The 16,231-nt window shown below is 45.8% G+C and overlaps 1 long non-coding RNA gene across 1 annotated transcript; it reads right to left on the reverse strand.

Moving 5' to 3' along the window:
• Positions 1–234: 234 nt before the first annotated feature.
• On the reverse strand, positions 235–13,330 carry LOC135387072 (uncharacterized). The gene is made up of 3 exons (XR_010420831.1): positions 12,205–13,330; positions 11,324–11,489; positions 235–262 (listed from the first exon to the last, which is right to left on the reverse strand). It is a non-coding gene; the product is annotated as an uncharacterized LOC135387072 (long non-coding RNA).
• Positions 13,331–16,231: the final 2,901 nt, after the last annotated feature.

Here is a 16,231-nt window from a genome sequence, read left to right on the forward strand (position 1 = left end):
TGGCATGGCTACCAGATATCAAATTTGCGCAACCAAACAACGGTGTGTGATGTTCCGCGCACCTACTGCGGCATCAATTTGTGGGACAGCTAGAAGTAAGCATACCGCATTCAATTAGACCCAGGAGTTATCGTTTGGGAACGTGATTACCGAGTTGCACTACTTACACACGGCAATGCGACGCTGCGTTCTTCATCTGTATTTTCGGTGTCACATTTTTTCACAAGCTTCGTTCTTTTTCGCTCCATGGCGACATCCGTACCTGAAGCAGAAGTAAATTACGTTCGATAGTTTGCAACGCCAGGGAATTACTGCGAAGCAGGCCGTGCATCAAAACGCGCAAAATTCCACTCTGCAGAAAGCTTGTGTTCCCCAATTAGTATAATTCCCTTCAAGAAACACAAAATAGGTACTTACCAACACCTATAATTAACCCAGGTTCCGGGTCTTCGTCTTTTGCCCACTTGATGAGTACCGGAGTCTTCCTGATTTTTTCCACGTGGGACGGAGATGTCGCTATTTTTTCGCCAAGCTGCACGTCTACAACTGCACGGAGTGGGTATACATCCCACTTCTTTTCCGCGGGCCACCTAACAAGTATGTGTGTCATGACGAAGCAGACACCAAGTGCTGGTACTCGAACAACGCGCCGAAACACAACGAGCTTTTAGTTTTCAATATGGCAGAAGTAGAATGGCTGCGCAGAAGAAAAAAGGGAAGGGCAGGAAGCAGGAAGAACTGCCTTGGATTGGAATGGCTTTGAATCGACTCGTTTTGGATTCCAAGCCCACTAGCAAGAACAAGAGAAATTGTTTTACATGAGCTGAAGTAAATAATAAAAAAAAAACGTATAACAACGAAAATAAAACTTTTTTTTTTTTTTGTAGTGAACCAAAGACGTGTTGCTCTAAACCGTACAGCAAACGTGAGACGCAGTGGAAATCTGCTGTATTGGGTCCCTGGTGCTTATGGCCGGCTGTCGTCTTGCTCAGTTTCCTCGCTCTGTTTAAGTCTTCAAAACATGCCAAAAAAACGCAAGTACAACCAGTTTTTGTGGGATGCTGGGGCCGAAATACCACTTCGGACAAAATACCGGATGGAAAAGCAGGCGCTAGGACAGTCCGCAGATGGAACAACACACGCCGAGTGCTGCACAAATACCCTTGGTGCCTCAGAGATTGGAAGTAGTCCAGACACAGAGTTGACTCAATCTCCAGATGCTAGCTACTTCACATCTGTCCACGAACACTCTGGCGATGAAGCAGCCTCACTTCCATATCTATCAACGGATCTGGAGTCTTCTGTAGACATCGGCGAATCACACTGTTACGCGAGCTCAAGTGACGAGGAATCCACATGTGATCCCGGAGCCAGTGAAAATGATCGGGAACAATCGTCAGATGATGAGGCAGCATCAGCTGATGCTTCAGTACCACCGGGTGTGACAACTGAGCTTGTAAGTAATCCTACCAGACTAAAAGTTGCACTTCACAAAGTGCCACATGTTTGTTTGCCTTTACTGTCTCAAATGCTTACGACAGAAGTGAGGGCATGAAAATACATCCTTTTAATTGTTGCAGGATGAGAAGCTATACAGCAACTCCAAAGTGACACATGGCCAGAGTCTTCTCATGATAATGGCACACAGTCTCAAGCATCACTGCTCAAAAGAAGCCACTGAAAGTTTACTGAGGCTGATAGATGCTCACCTCCCAGAAACAGCTACAATTCCGATGACAAAGTATCTCTTCTACCAGAATTTTACCGGACACACTGCTATGACACGTTTTCATGCGTATTGCCCAAAGTGTAAAGCACATCTGCATGAAGTGAGTGTGCAGAATGCTGAAAATCAGAGTTCAGTTGTTGTGTCATGCACACGTTGTGTTGATACACACACAATTGGAAACCTCATAAAGGCGGGCAGCTATTTCGTGACACTCAACCTCGAAAATCAGCTGCAGGACTTGCTTGAGCAGTATGGGATTCCACCAAAAAATACTACAACGTATGATGTATCCGACATTACTGAGAGCCTCGCCTACAAAAGGTTGCCCGTCTGTGAAGGTGACATCACCTTTACGTGGAACACAGATGGTGTCCCTGTGTTCGAATCGTCGGGATTCTCGATTTGGCCCCTGCTGCTGCAACTCAACGAGCTTCCACCAAATGTGCGTGCAAAGAATGTAGTGCTCGCAGGGTTATGGTTCGGCATGTCAAAACCAGAGATGAACTGTTTTTTAACGCCATTTGTGAGAGAGGTGAACCGATTGTCGACGGAAGGTGTTAGGTGGACCAGCAAGGACGGCATTCAAAAGGTTTCACGTGTTTTTCCAGGCCCGTGCTCTGTTGACACTGTGGCGAGATGTCTCGTCATGAATATGACACAATTTAATGGCAGGCACGGCTGTGCGTGGTGTGAGGCAGAGGGAGAACAGCATGACGTTGGAAGGGGAACTGCACGTGTGTACCCCGTGGAAGACACCCTGCCCAAAAGTCGTACTCATGACAACTTTATTGCACATGCTACTGAAGCTGAAAGAAATGGTGCTGCAGTGTGTGGTGTCAAAGGGGGCAGTGTGCTATTTATGCTTTCATTTTTCTTTTTTCCTTGTAGTTTTGTTGTGGACTATATGCATGCAGTGTGTTTTGGATTTGTACGATCCACTGCGTGCATGTGGTTCACACACAAAGGTCCAAAGAAATACCACATTGGGAGCCACCTGTCCCAGGTAGACAGCAGGTTAAAAGCCCTACAGCCTACATGGGAAATGCCCCGTCTTCCACGTTCTGTTGACGCATGGCGGTACTGGAAGGCATCGGAGTGGCGCAACTGGCTTTTGTACTATTCCGCGGTTGTGTTGTGGGGAATCTTGCCAAGAAAGTACCTCAGAAACTGGATGAAATTCGTACAAATTATGCATGTCCTGCTCGGGGAGTCGGTGCCGGTGGATAAGCTCGGAATGATAAAAAGTGCAATGACTTCGTTTTTGACTGAGTACCAGGCATTATATGGAAAGCAACACATGACATATAATGCGCACCTCTTGCTTCACCTGGTAGACAGTGCCAGGGAGTGGGGCCCACTATGGGGATACTCATCTTTCCCATTCGAAGGGATGAATGGCACGCTGATGAAGTTCCTAAATGGGACACGATATGTTCACAATCAAATAGTTCAAAAGTATTTGATATTGCGTAATCTACCAAGACTCAAATGTGCAATACATCTAGTGTCGGCGTAGTTGAATCCTTTGTACAATATACCCTAAAAGGCTACCACCTCAGAAAACATGTTACAACACATGACTCATTTTTTCTGTTTGGGAAAGGGATCTTGCATAGTTGTGGTACACGCTATTACAAGAAAATTGCAGTGAACGGATTCACATACTGTATTAAAGACCTTGACAAGTCACGGCGGTGCAATTCGTATGTCTACACAGGTACAGTGTTTGGTCGTGTGTGCAGTATTTTTATTCCCCCTAACTCAAATGCTGTAAAGTTAAATGTGGAAAAATGCACATAGAGAGTTTTTTCTTGACATCACTACCGGGGTTCTGTACTTTGTTTGCAAGTGTCAAAGAATCGTGTGAAATTGAATGTGTCTGTGCAAGTGAGATCAAGAAGTGTATAGCATTGAAGTGTCCTGATGTCACCTACTTGTGTGTGATGGACAGGAGCAGCACACATGAGATAACATGATTCATGTGGTTGGTGCTATGTTTCATGTCACATCAACTGTGGCAAGAACATTTGCTGTTGTATCAGTTGTATAAACTTTGCCTGAATCTGTTTTGTATGCATTTAGTGTACGGTATTTTGTATACATCCGTTTTTCTCAATCTTTTTTGCTATATGCATCCCCTTTACCATTCATCAAAGTAGTGATCCCATCTCCCCATATTAACTCCAAAGCAATACACACATAAAGATTCCAGGTGTTTCGTTGTTTCTTCCCAGTACTCCCCATCCTATGTCATTCCTTCCCATGCATTTCCGAATTGCCCACTGGTTGAGAACCCCTGGTACAGATCATTTCATGTGTTACACAGGGTGTCATTAAATTCTTAAAAATAGATTGCATTGTGCAAAAGTATCAAACCGCCTGGGATGCATTAATAAAGGTCTTTGCTACAAATGGTTGTAGTTCACTCACACATCGCTCGTTAATACATCTAACCTTGCTAATTGAACTCGAAAACTAGCCAAGCAAAGGCAGCAGTTTCCTTCAAGAATTCCATTGTCTGTGAACACTGTACACCATTCCGACTACCGTCTTGCAGAAGATTTGGATAAAAATTTGGCACCTGAAAATCTGTCACTGGCAACCCACTAAACTTTGTTTGTTTTACTGGTTAGAACCAATTGTTTTGCCCCGCAGAGGCGAACCTGGTCAAAAAATATAACGATTCCTGCCTGCACCTCATATTTAGTATGTTTTATGCACTAAACTTATTCATGTGTAATACGTTATCTTTAAAGTTTGGTCAGTCAGGTGGTAGTAAGGAAAACGTAACAAAGTAACAAATAACAAGCAAAACATTTAATAAAGTAATGTAGCGTCTGACCAACACCGTTAGAATATGCAGTTGAATTTTAAAGAACATAAAATGTAAATAAATTTTGTATTGTGTTTCTATGTAAAAATGTATATAGAGTATGTATTGTGTGGTTATATACAGAAGTACATACATAGAAAGTGCATAGAGAGGACATAGATTTTCTATTTACAAAAGTCAATAGACTGACAAATGCAATAGATTGTCAATACGGGACATAGACAGTCAATAAGACGTACATAAAAAGTCAACATTCATTTTTGTAAGGGAATCCAGTGCAAGTGAAAAGAATGCGCCTATTAACTTTGCTGGTGCAGTAGAAGCGCCGTGAAATGTTACCAAAGAGAACATATTTCTCGCCCCTGTCGCCATCTTCGGAGCCCTCTGGCGGTGGTACGTTTGGATTCGCGAGGTAATATTACGCAATGTATACCTAGGGTCAGACTTTCCCGGGTTTTATTTTTGTCGGAGTTCGCGGGGCGGTAAATATCGGGTTGTATTCCTTGAGCAGGGAAACATGGTGCAATCGGGTGAAATATAACTATCCTGGAACCGCTTGCACGAAACACTTTGAGGACACTCCGGGACGCTCCTCGGCACTTTCCTTCCTCTGTGATGTCCTCAAGCGGAAAAGTGGCTTGCACGAAACAAGTTGAGGATCGTAGCCATGAGGAAGGTAGGACGGTAGCGCCGAAAGGGCTGAGGAAGCTACTAGCTCTCTCAACGCAGTCTTTTGCGCTAGCACTAACATGGATCGCATGGATCGTGTTGTGACGCTGCGACGCCGTCATCGGCTGTTTCTCGCGCTCTCTCGTTGTCGTGGCAGCGAGTGTACAGAGACCATGAGAATTCTTTGGACTGTCTAGACGACGGTGTGCGGCAACGGCGGTTCCGCTTTACGAGGGATGAAATATTTTTCATTACGTCCCTCGTTGCTCCCGACATCGAGCCTGCGACCCGTAGGAGCCAGACACTCCCGTCGTCGTTACAAGTGGTACTGACATTGCAGTTCCTCGCTACTGGGAACTTCTGATCACAGCGGGTGACGTGGTCTACGTGCACGAAGCAACAGCCTGTCGTGTAGTGCACCGCGTCGTTGCAGCGCTGTGCAAGCGGGTCGGAAAGTTCGTCCGGTAAGTATATATGCCTATTGGTGGTCTGTCTGTTTTCCTGACTTCTAAAATCATGTTTTAGGTGGCCAAGAGGTGAGGAGGTACCAAGGGCCCAACACCTGTTTTACCAGCTGGCCAGTTTTCCTCGGGTTGTAGGAGCAGTGGATGGCACCCATGTTCGCATCCAGGCACCGTCAGCACACGAGACGGCTTTCGTCAACCGCAAGAACCACCACACCATAAATGTTCAGCTCATTGCGGGTGCTGACTGTAAGATCTTGGATGTGGTTGCGAACTGGCCCGGTGCCACCCATGACTCCAGGATACTGCGTGAAAGTACCATTGGGAAGGAGCTTGAAGCTAGAATCCACACTGGGCTTCTTCTTGGTGACAGCGGGTACCGCTGTAAACGCTGGCTGACGACACCGTTTCTCCAGCCACAAAACAGAGCACAAGAGAAGTACAATGCTTCACACTCGACAACACGGGCTTTGGTAAAGCGGTAAGCTGGTTCAGAATATCACCGATATTTAGCAACAACATAGCAAGAATAGTTTATTGAATGACTCAGTCTAAAACGTGGCACTCTACTCTGTTAGTTATGTACATACATAATATGATGAGCTATATACATGCATGTTTCCATGCAGGATGGAAACTGCAATGTAAGCGCAAAATTGCACAGCGTTGCAAAACTAGATGGAAGTGCAGCACATGCCACCGGGGAAGATGCACAGTGTACATATTTGTTCCTTATTGTATGTATTGCAGGACAATTGATCAGCTGAAAAGGAGGCTCCACTGCCTTCACAGCGAGCTGCGAGTGCTAACAAAGCATACCGGTCCTGTCATCGTGGCATGCTATGTCCTTCACAACATAGCCAAAGATTTCGGCAGTGAAGTTCAGGAGGCAGACGGCGACACTGATCACGACCCCCAGCTGGTGTCCAGTTATGAAGGACGTCAGGATGGCTTCATGTACGGAGATGCCATCGTAAGTCAGCATTTTACATGAGCGTAAGCGGACATTTCGGAACATATCACTCAACACAGTACTAAGCGTGAATTGAAGGTTACCTGTGTTAACCTAAATTGTTTGTTAAACAAACAATTTAGGTTAACACAGGTTGAGGTCAAGTACAGCTTTAAGGGGTTGTGACACATCTTCCCATATTATCCCAGCCGTGTGTTCTAGGTCTTGTATCTCACCAAGTACGAGACGTAGAAGAATGATGCTTCTTCCCTCAGTACTCTGGAGTGGAGTACGACGCAGACATGACGCCATAATGAACCACATCTATTAAAGTGTCGCAACCCCTGTAAATATATGCAAATAAAGCAACAAACAAATTAAGCACTATGAGGGTACTGTCATGTACAAATTAAGCTCGCTTCAACTGCATTGTCACAAGGGAATGAATACAACTAGATAAGAAATAAGAACTTAAAAATGTGCGCATTTGCACTATTGCTGCTGCTGGAGACGTTCCACTTCCAGTTCCAGTTTTGTCTGCAACAGCCTCTCTGTGTTGTGTCTCAGCAGTTCAGTCTGCTGCCTGAGACGCTCTGTTTCCTGCCTGAGATGGCATAGCTCACGCTCCTCGCCTCGAGAGCAACCCTCTGGCGGACCTCAATGAGCCGTTGTTCCATTGTAGCCGTCTCAGTGTCCTTGTGAAGGAGGCCCCAGTAACTCCGCTGTATGTTTTCTCTAGTGTCCCTCCTGGCTCGCTGGGAACGCGCCTGCATACTGCTCCGTGCCGGCTGCTCCTCTGCACCGTTCCCAGCATCGGCTAACGGCAGTGAAGAGGCACTACCCCCTGTGCCACTCACCTCGCAAGTCAGTACAACGTTATCATCTTCATGCAGCCCAGCTACAGGCACAACATCCTGGACCACAGCACCGTAATCGTGGTCATCACTGGTGGATGGCCCTGGCAGACTTGCAATGACGTCCTCGATAATGTCAGCGCTGTTGCAGAAAGCAAAAAACACGGATGAGCTGGTTTGGTGAAATGTACAGCGATTTCCTTCACTGTTCCTTAGCACTCTGTTTATAAGCTGTATGTTTGACTTTACAAGAGACCCAGTTTTGTGTGCTTTGTGCGTGCATATATGTGCTTCCTCAGTTCACGTTTTGTTCGGGTTTTATTTTGAACAGTTTGCTTCAACCGTGGTTCATTTGTTATATCACAAAGGACAATGTGCAATGTTTAATATGCATAGCTATGTTTGGATTGTTATAATATTTTAGGTTGTCCCAACATTTTGCTCTTCACATTAGTTCATTGCTGTATTGTTGTTTATTGTTGTGTCTGTATGTCTTGTAGATAGTTTATTGAATACACCACAGGTGCTCTTCTTGTAGCACAACGTGCTCAATGGGGTTGTAACACTTCGCAAACAATAGCATTCTACGTCTACCTGTGTGTCTGCCTGCCTGGAAATTTTTCACGTGGCAGCCTTATTAGTTACATAATACCTGGCAGGCTACGTGCTCCTACTTACCCACGGCTGTCCACACCTCCTTCAACCCCAGTGATACTGGGGGAATCTTCACCAATAATGTCGATCACAGCCTGTGTGATTGCAGAGGGCTGCGAGACAATGCCTCATCGACCTGTAATCAGCAGCCCAGAACATTGTAGCACAAAAACAAATGTGAACATATGTGCTCAGCAGTGTGCCCTTGTAAATCTAAAGCTGTATGTAGTGTACCTTATGTTGTGGTATGTTACTGACATGTCAAATGACTCTAAATATGTTTTGGGAAGAATATATTGTAAAGCTGTCACCAAAGCGCTTGAGTGCGAAACAAAAGGATGTTCCAAGAAAGCCAGCAAATCGGGTTCCATTCTCATTGCTTTTCTTCCATTCTCATCATTCAATTGTATGTATGCCACTGTGGGATGTATGGCTTCTGCTGCGTTATGCAAAGTTCTTGATGCATTTCATAACGTCAGTGGTGGAGGTCATGCTCCTCGTACAGGTTCACTATGACGTAGGACCGTGTGTATGTCTTTATTTCACTTACATTGCAAATGAGGAACGCGTACATAAGCGAACCCAATATAAAACTAATGTATATAATAAAGCCTGATTGCTACTTACCAGTTTGGAGTGACTGCCTTCTAAAGTAAGAGAAAATAGTTATGTGCCCTGTGCACAGGTTGTCCCACTGTTTTTTCAACTCTGCAACAGTTCCTAGCCTAGTTAGGTGGCGTCCATTGAGCACATCCACTATTTCTTGCCACGCCGCCTTTTTATCTCTTTTGGTTAGCGATGGACTAAACTTTCCCCTGATGACAATCCTCCTGTCCATCACCTCTTGGAGGAACTCAAGTATTTCCTCATCACTCCACGTAGAAGCACGGCTTTTTTTTTTTTTTGCTGGAGCACTTTCCATTTCCAACAAAGCAGAAGCGCGGAAATACTGCGCGATCGTCTGCTTATACTAAAAGCGCGCAGTTTCATGTATTTGATCAAATGACTCAGGTCATATTGCGGGTAACGTATTTCTCAGCAGTATTTGTGAGAAAGTTATTTCTTGGTATCGTCGCGAATGTCAAACGTTTTTCTCTCTTTTTTAATATTCCCATTCTTGGTGTGAGGCCAGCTAATCGCCGCAACTGATGAATATCGGCGGCGGCGATCACATTTGGGAGAAATTATCTGTCACACGGAAGAGACAGTATGCAATATGAGGCTCGTTTATTGCAAAAAAAAAAATAGAAGCAACAACATCTTATACACGCATAACAGTGAAAATGAACCAATCGCTCGCTATTGTGCATTTGTCAAATTACATGGAGCCATAGCAAAAGCAGACGACAGTCCCGTTCAGCGCGATCGCTGGTTGGTCTAAACGCGAAATGACGCGGTGTCTTCCGGGGAGGAGCTTTTGATGTTCGTTCCACCAATACCAGCCTGCCGGAAGTTCCTAGCCACAATCCACTCAACTTAGGACGTGTCTCAAAGCGTTCGTGCAAGCCACTTTCTGCTGCAACCCATAAATTCCTCAGTTGAGGAACGAAATGCTTGAGGAAGGTGAGCGTTGAGGACCATACCGAGGATTGTTTCGTGCAAGCGGGCCCTGCTAGCTTTCGAGGAAGAGAGAAAAGACCCGGCCCCCACTGGAATGCCTAGAAGGCAGAAGTTGGTGCACTTTAGCATCAAAACAAGTGAAAAGCTACCTATTGATTGTTTACCTAGCGACATCAGCTGTACAGAGTACCTTACCCTGAGCTGAATAACGTTACAGGGCATGTCTAAGGAGGTGTTTCAATTAATTTTAAGCGTCAATTCTAGCGAAGATGCAACACACGCGAAGTGTGACCTCATCCGCTGCAATTGTTGCCTTAAAGTGGGCTTCACGCAAGGCTCATGCGCGTGTGGCGCAGTAGATGCTGTAAATAAGTGTTTCGTATAGTTAATCTTCGTTCTGGGCTCTCTAAGGTGACAGTAATGAGGAAGGACAGTGGCTGTTCACACTAAGCAACTGTGATTAACAATGTACAGGATACGGTGTGACCATATGGCTCTGGATGCATCATATGCCCCAATGAAGGCTGACACCGGAGACACGGAGACGACAAAATTACTCTTGCACAGCAACGGTTTAATAACAACCGACCGCTTATATCTCCAAGACCCTTGCTGTGTAAGAGAAATTTTGTCGTCTCCTTGTCTCCGGTTCCAGCCTTGAGTATGCACAGCTTGTCTGCGCCCTCTCGCTTTTGTCGATGATATTGCCCGCTCTGCGGGCTTTTGACGTACATGCAATAAATCCATAAATAAATATGCCCCAATACCTAGCTACCCAAGCCGGCCAAGCCAATGCCCCAGCTGGCTACTTTATAGTCGTCTTTCCAGCTTTGGGGTTACAGGTATGGTACACGTCAGGTTACCACAACCTTGTTGTCTCGCAGAATTTCTTTGTGTGCCGAAGCAGCAACGGCCGAAGGGTAAATGCCAGAAGGTCCTGCTTATCCACATCATCATCATAAACGGGACAGTGTTTTAGTTTGCCATGGTGGCCTGAAGCTTACACTGCAACATTTATTTAATAAAGTAAAGGCGCAGGTGCTTCTACAGAATAATGCGACAAGTGTCAGTAACTAGTACACTTCGTCAACTGCATGTGTGCAAAGTGAAGAAAGACGAAATGAATGAGCGTCAACCCATGGCGGGACTGGACTTTCCTGCGCGCCCATGACTTAAGGTCCGTGGTTTTTACTCGCAAAGCAATGGAAAACTTCTGCTGTTCACTGCGTCGGTCTCTGCCCTCCAACCCATCTTTGTTCTGCTAGGCCCCTGTGGCAAATCCGGTGTTCCGTTTTTGGTGCCGCAGTTCTCTTCTGTTATCGGGTTATCAACACCAAGAAGGCACGTGCACGTGCTTGGAAGCATCGCATCCTTTTTCTTGCTGCTATTGTCATGTTCCCACTCCCAGGCTAAGAGCCTGGAAGGAACTGATATCTTGAAGGGTGAAGCCGGTGCAGTTCTACTTCTTGTTTCAGGCTTGCTCTTGTATGCGGATTCGTTAGAACGACAAATGGTCTCCATTTAAGGGAGACCAGAGTGTGTATTTTCCCTGCTTGGCTACGCGCGGCCTGCGTACATGACCGGGAACGCATAACAGATCATACTTACTAACGATGATCTTGCACACATAGAGAGCGCTGAAGTTTTCCTTTCCCTTGCGCCCTCTGTAGCTGAACTGTTGTGCAACTGCGTCAGACATCAGACGTGACGGGATCCTGTTTTGTGGGGTCTCTTCCTCGGCGCCTTGATATCTCATGATGGCATTTTCCTGCAACTGAAAAAAAGTATGGAACAACCATGTAAAAAAATAAAGTAAGCCAGGCACATGCGCTGTTCGCAAGGCAGGGGTCTCCCGCTCCGATTCATGCCGTGCATACTGCTTATGACAAATGTCGTGAAACACATCTAAGGGTGGAATTAGAATACTTATTCCGTTCGACAGGCCTCGACTGATCGTGGGCCTTAAGTATCAACGGGGAGCTCTATCGGGGACTTGGGGTGCGCTCGATAACAGAATGACGAGTCATGCTTACTTTACTTATATTTACTTAAGCATGGTGGGAGCCAGTCTAGCACATTTTCCGGGCAAGACTTCCTGTCCTGGTCTGACCCATCCATCTGGGCTCGATCCAACATATAAAAAGCTTTTTTTTTTTAAACACATTTTGTACGCAGCTTCTAGGAATGGAGCAACTACTAATTTGTAGGGCCTGACTTTTTTGGGTTTAACCCGAATCCGTCCTATATTTACCCCTCCCCCCCCAAAAAAAAAAGAAATTCACAAAATTCGGGTTTAACCTACACTAACCCGAAAACCAATCCTGTCAACTTGCTTTTGTGCATTCCTATGTGTTAGGTTCAACGCTTTAATAGGAGGACACAATATGCAAGAGACGGGCGAGTCGCCCGTGATACATGAGCTCACGCTGCCCCAGCAGCTTCGACTGAGGAAAACTGCGTTAGCCGCGTCAGACGTAACGCGAGCTTACCTTTCCTTCTCAGCCTTTAGGTACGTTGCACCCTCACGTGGAGAGCTTCGGATACAATTGCACGTACATGTACAGAGAGCACAGGGAACATCGAACATCTCCCTCCTTAACTCTGGTCGTACCCGTAACGGGTTGGTGGCTTCGGATGTCTTCCGTAACGTGACGTAGGTCCAGACGTTTCCGGTACTGTTTGTGGAGTTGTCCCATCGGATGGACTTAGCACTGGGGCATTGGCTTAGCATGAATAGCACTAAGTGCTTTACATTTCGGCGAACGGTGCCCTGATCTGTGATAACCCAGTAGGACCGAGGAGTGTCAGCGACACTCAATATCGTTCCGTGGCGTTTGAGTTCAGTTACCCAGACCTTCTGCTGAGGTTGGAACTCCTCACGTTCTCGGACAGAATGGCGCCTGTTGAAATTTATTCCTTGACGCTTTCTTCTTTCGCCTTCAAATGGGCTCAGATGGTAGCAGCAGCTCCGCCGCGATAGGTACATGTGTACGCAAACGTTCTGTTGAACAGCAGTTCAGCAGGGCTAAAACCATTGGCCAGGGGCGTTGCTCGATACGCTAGGAGTGCTCTGTAAGGGTCAGAAGATTTCGAGATCTTCGCTTTCGCGATTTTTACCGCTGCTTCAGCACAACCATTACTTTGTGGATATTTGGGGCTCGAAGTGCAGTGGGCAAAACCTCAATCCTTGGCAAAAATGGTGAACTCTGAGCGAAACTGTGGCCCGTTGTTCGTGACCACCATTTCCGGAATCCCATGTCTCGCAAGAACCGACTTTGACTTAAGGATGACTGTCTCCGGCCTCTGGTTCTCCAGAAGAGCGATTTTGATGTAGCGGGAGTAGCAGTCCGTTACTAACAAGTAGTGCTTCCCATTGTCATGAAAAAGATCCATTGCCACCCTTTGCCATGGGCGGTCAGGGAAAGGAGTTGAAATAAGAGGTTTGCTCTCTATTTGCAACTTTGTGGACAGTTTTTCGTCTCGAACTCCGACCACGATTCGATCCCTGAGAAGCTCGTCTTTGAGGCTGCAGTATTCACATGTTTCAACCAACGCATACAGCGCAGTGATGAAGGCCGCTGCCGGCTCTCCCTCGCGTTGCGAGCGGCTGTTGAACACAGCCCGTTCATACACCACGTTCTTCTTTACGATGAAAAACCCTTCAAAGGCCGCGACGACATCGGCGTACGATTCCTTCTTTCCTGCAGGAATAGGTAGAGTGGCGAAAATCTCCTCGGCTTTGGGACCCATGAGGTACGCGAAGGAGTTGACTTGCTCTGCTTCGTTCTTTGCATGGAGACCTGAAGCGGTGCGGAACCGTTCCCATCGTCTTTTTCACGTTGTCCAGTGCTCTGGTACAAACGTAAACGGCTCTGGTGCAACGAGCTAGTAGGTCAGGGGCGGTTGTTGCGAAGACCCATCCACAGTTTCGGTATGTTAGGCCTACTGGTCGTATGCTCGTTGACACACGATGAGAAACGATACTAAAAGTTCGCACCTGTGTCCAGCGATGGGTCGGTCGGCTGATGCGTGAAACCGTATCCCACTTCTGACACCATGTTAGGTTCAACTCTTTAATAGGAGGATACAATATGCAAGAGACGGGCGAGTCGCCCGTGGTACATGAGTTCACGCTGCCTCAGCAGCTTCGACTGAGGAAAACTGCGTCAGCCGCGTCAGACGTAACGCGAGCTTCCCTTTGCTTCTCAGCCTTAGGTACGTTGCACCCTCACGTGGAGAGCTTCGAATACAATTGCACGTACATGTACGGAGAGCACAGGGAACATCTAACACTATGTAATGTGAATCGCTGACAACTTTGAAATAACATTGCACAAACGGTTGAAAAGGCATGTGATGTTACTCTTTAAAATAGTAACATCAACTTAAAAGTTCTGAAAAACAGTAAACTGGAGTCGGCGAAGTTTCTCACTCTGATTTTTCGCAAGTCTCTTGAAAGCGGCGATATCCCTAGTGACTGGCGAGTGGGAAAGATTGTCCCAATACACAAAGGTGGCGACAAGCACTCCCCAACTAATTATAGACCGATATCCCTAACTTGCGTCGCCTGCAAACTCCTAGAGCATATCATTGTCAAGAATATTATTCTCTTTCTTGAGGAAAATAATTTCTTCTATGTTTACCAACATGGTTTCCGGAAAGGCTTATCGTGTGAGACATAACTTGCGGGTCTAACCCATGACATTATTTCATCAGTTGATACGGGAAACCAGGTTGACGCAGTCTTCCTTGATTTTGCGAAGGCCTTTGACCGGGTGCCACATCATAGACTTTTATTGAAATTATCGAAACTCAATCTAGGCCCTTTAACGTTTACCTGAATTCGCAACTTTCTAACCAATAGGGTACAATTCGTCGTTGCTAACGGGATTTCTTCTTCACCGTCATCGGTATCCTCGGTGATCCCTCAGGGCTCTGTTATCGGTCCACTCTTGTTTTTAATTTTTATTTATGATTTACCGTCAGGAATATTATCACGAATACGACTGTTTGCCGATGACTGCGTAGTTTACCGTACCATCTCTGATTCTCTAGATTACTCGGCCCTTCAGGACGACCTTGACAAAATTTCGCAGTGGTGTACAACATGGCAGTTACCGATTAACATCGACAAAAGCAAGGTCCTGTCGTTCGGACGCTGCAAAACGATGGAGTACAGTTATCGACTTGGACCACGTGCACTGCAACGCGTGTCGTCCTACAAATATCTGGGCGTGTACCTTTCTCACGACATCTCTTGGGCCAGGCACATTTCCCACGTCGTCTCAACTGCTGACCGTTCCCTGGGGTTTGTGCGCCGTAATTTACGTCATATTTCTAGCGCCGTTAAGAAACTTACATATACTTCGCTTGCACGTCCAAAACTTGAATATGCTTCTCCTATATGGGACCCTTACCAAATCACCTACACAGAAGCGTTAGAAGCTGTCCAGAACAGAGCGGTCAGATACATTTGTAATAATTTCAGTCCCGAGTCCAGCATCACGAGTATGAAAGACCAACTCTGCTTTCCTTCGCTTGAAGCACGTCGCACCATTGCTGCATTATCACTTTTTCATAGTATCTTTCATAAGAATTCCATTAATTCAGATATGCTTACCAGGGCTACATTTATCTCCCAGAGGGTTGGCCACCTGTACAAGGTGGGCTTGGTCCATTGTCACCATAACTACTCCCTTCATTCTTTCATTCCTCTCACAGCCAAACTTTGGAATGCTCTTCCCTCGAACATAATCCTGCTTCACGATCCACAGAAGTTCAAAGCCGCCCTCACAAGCCATCTCCTAGGCTAGTATGTGCGTAATGACTCGGTCTTGTAAATCCAGTCTTCCTCCCACCTTTTGCCGTTATGCATACAGGTTGCAGTATAAACATGTAGTGTGTATACATTGTATACATGTGTGTTTAGATAGAGATATTGATAGATGTATAGATATATAGTGTGTATACATGTATACATGTGTGTTTAGATATAGATATAGATATTGATAGATGTATAGATATATAGTGTGTATACATGTATACATGTGTAGAGTTGTTAGATATGTGCACGCGTTTTTTAATTATCTTTTTGTTGTTATTTAATTATTTTCAGGGTGATACACGATTATTAGCTGTGTGCATTATTTCTCGTGTAACAGCAAGTCGCAGTTATGTCACGCCTAAGTCGTGCCCCCCGTTGTGTAATGACCCTTGTGGTCCATCAACGTATAACCAAAATAAATAAATAAATAAAAAAATAAAAGTACGCGCGACAGAGTACTGGCGTAATTTTTGGCGGCTGCTGGCATTCCGCAAGAAGGCTTCACTGCACCGGTGTGGCGCATGGCGGGAAATCCACTTTAAGGCACAGGCAGTCATTGCTTGACTGTGTCTATGGTTTCGTCCTATTTCTAAATGACATGCATGTGAGTGCGTCGCTAATCTAACTTCAGTCCCATAATGCTGCACTTCAATCCAGTCTCTTTTATCAAGATTGTCGTTCTCCATACTCCG

Source organism: Ornithodoros turicata, chromosome 3 (assembly GCF_037126465.1).
Source record: "Ornithodoros turicata isolate Travis chromosome 3, ASM3712646v1, whole genome shotgun sequence".
Taxonomy (NCBI): domain Eukaryota; kingdom Metazoa; phylum Arthropoda; class Arachnida; order Ixodida; family Argasidae; genus Ornithodoros; species Ornithodoros turicata.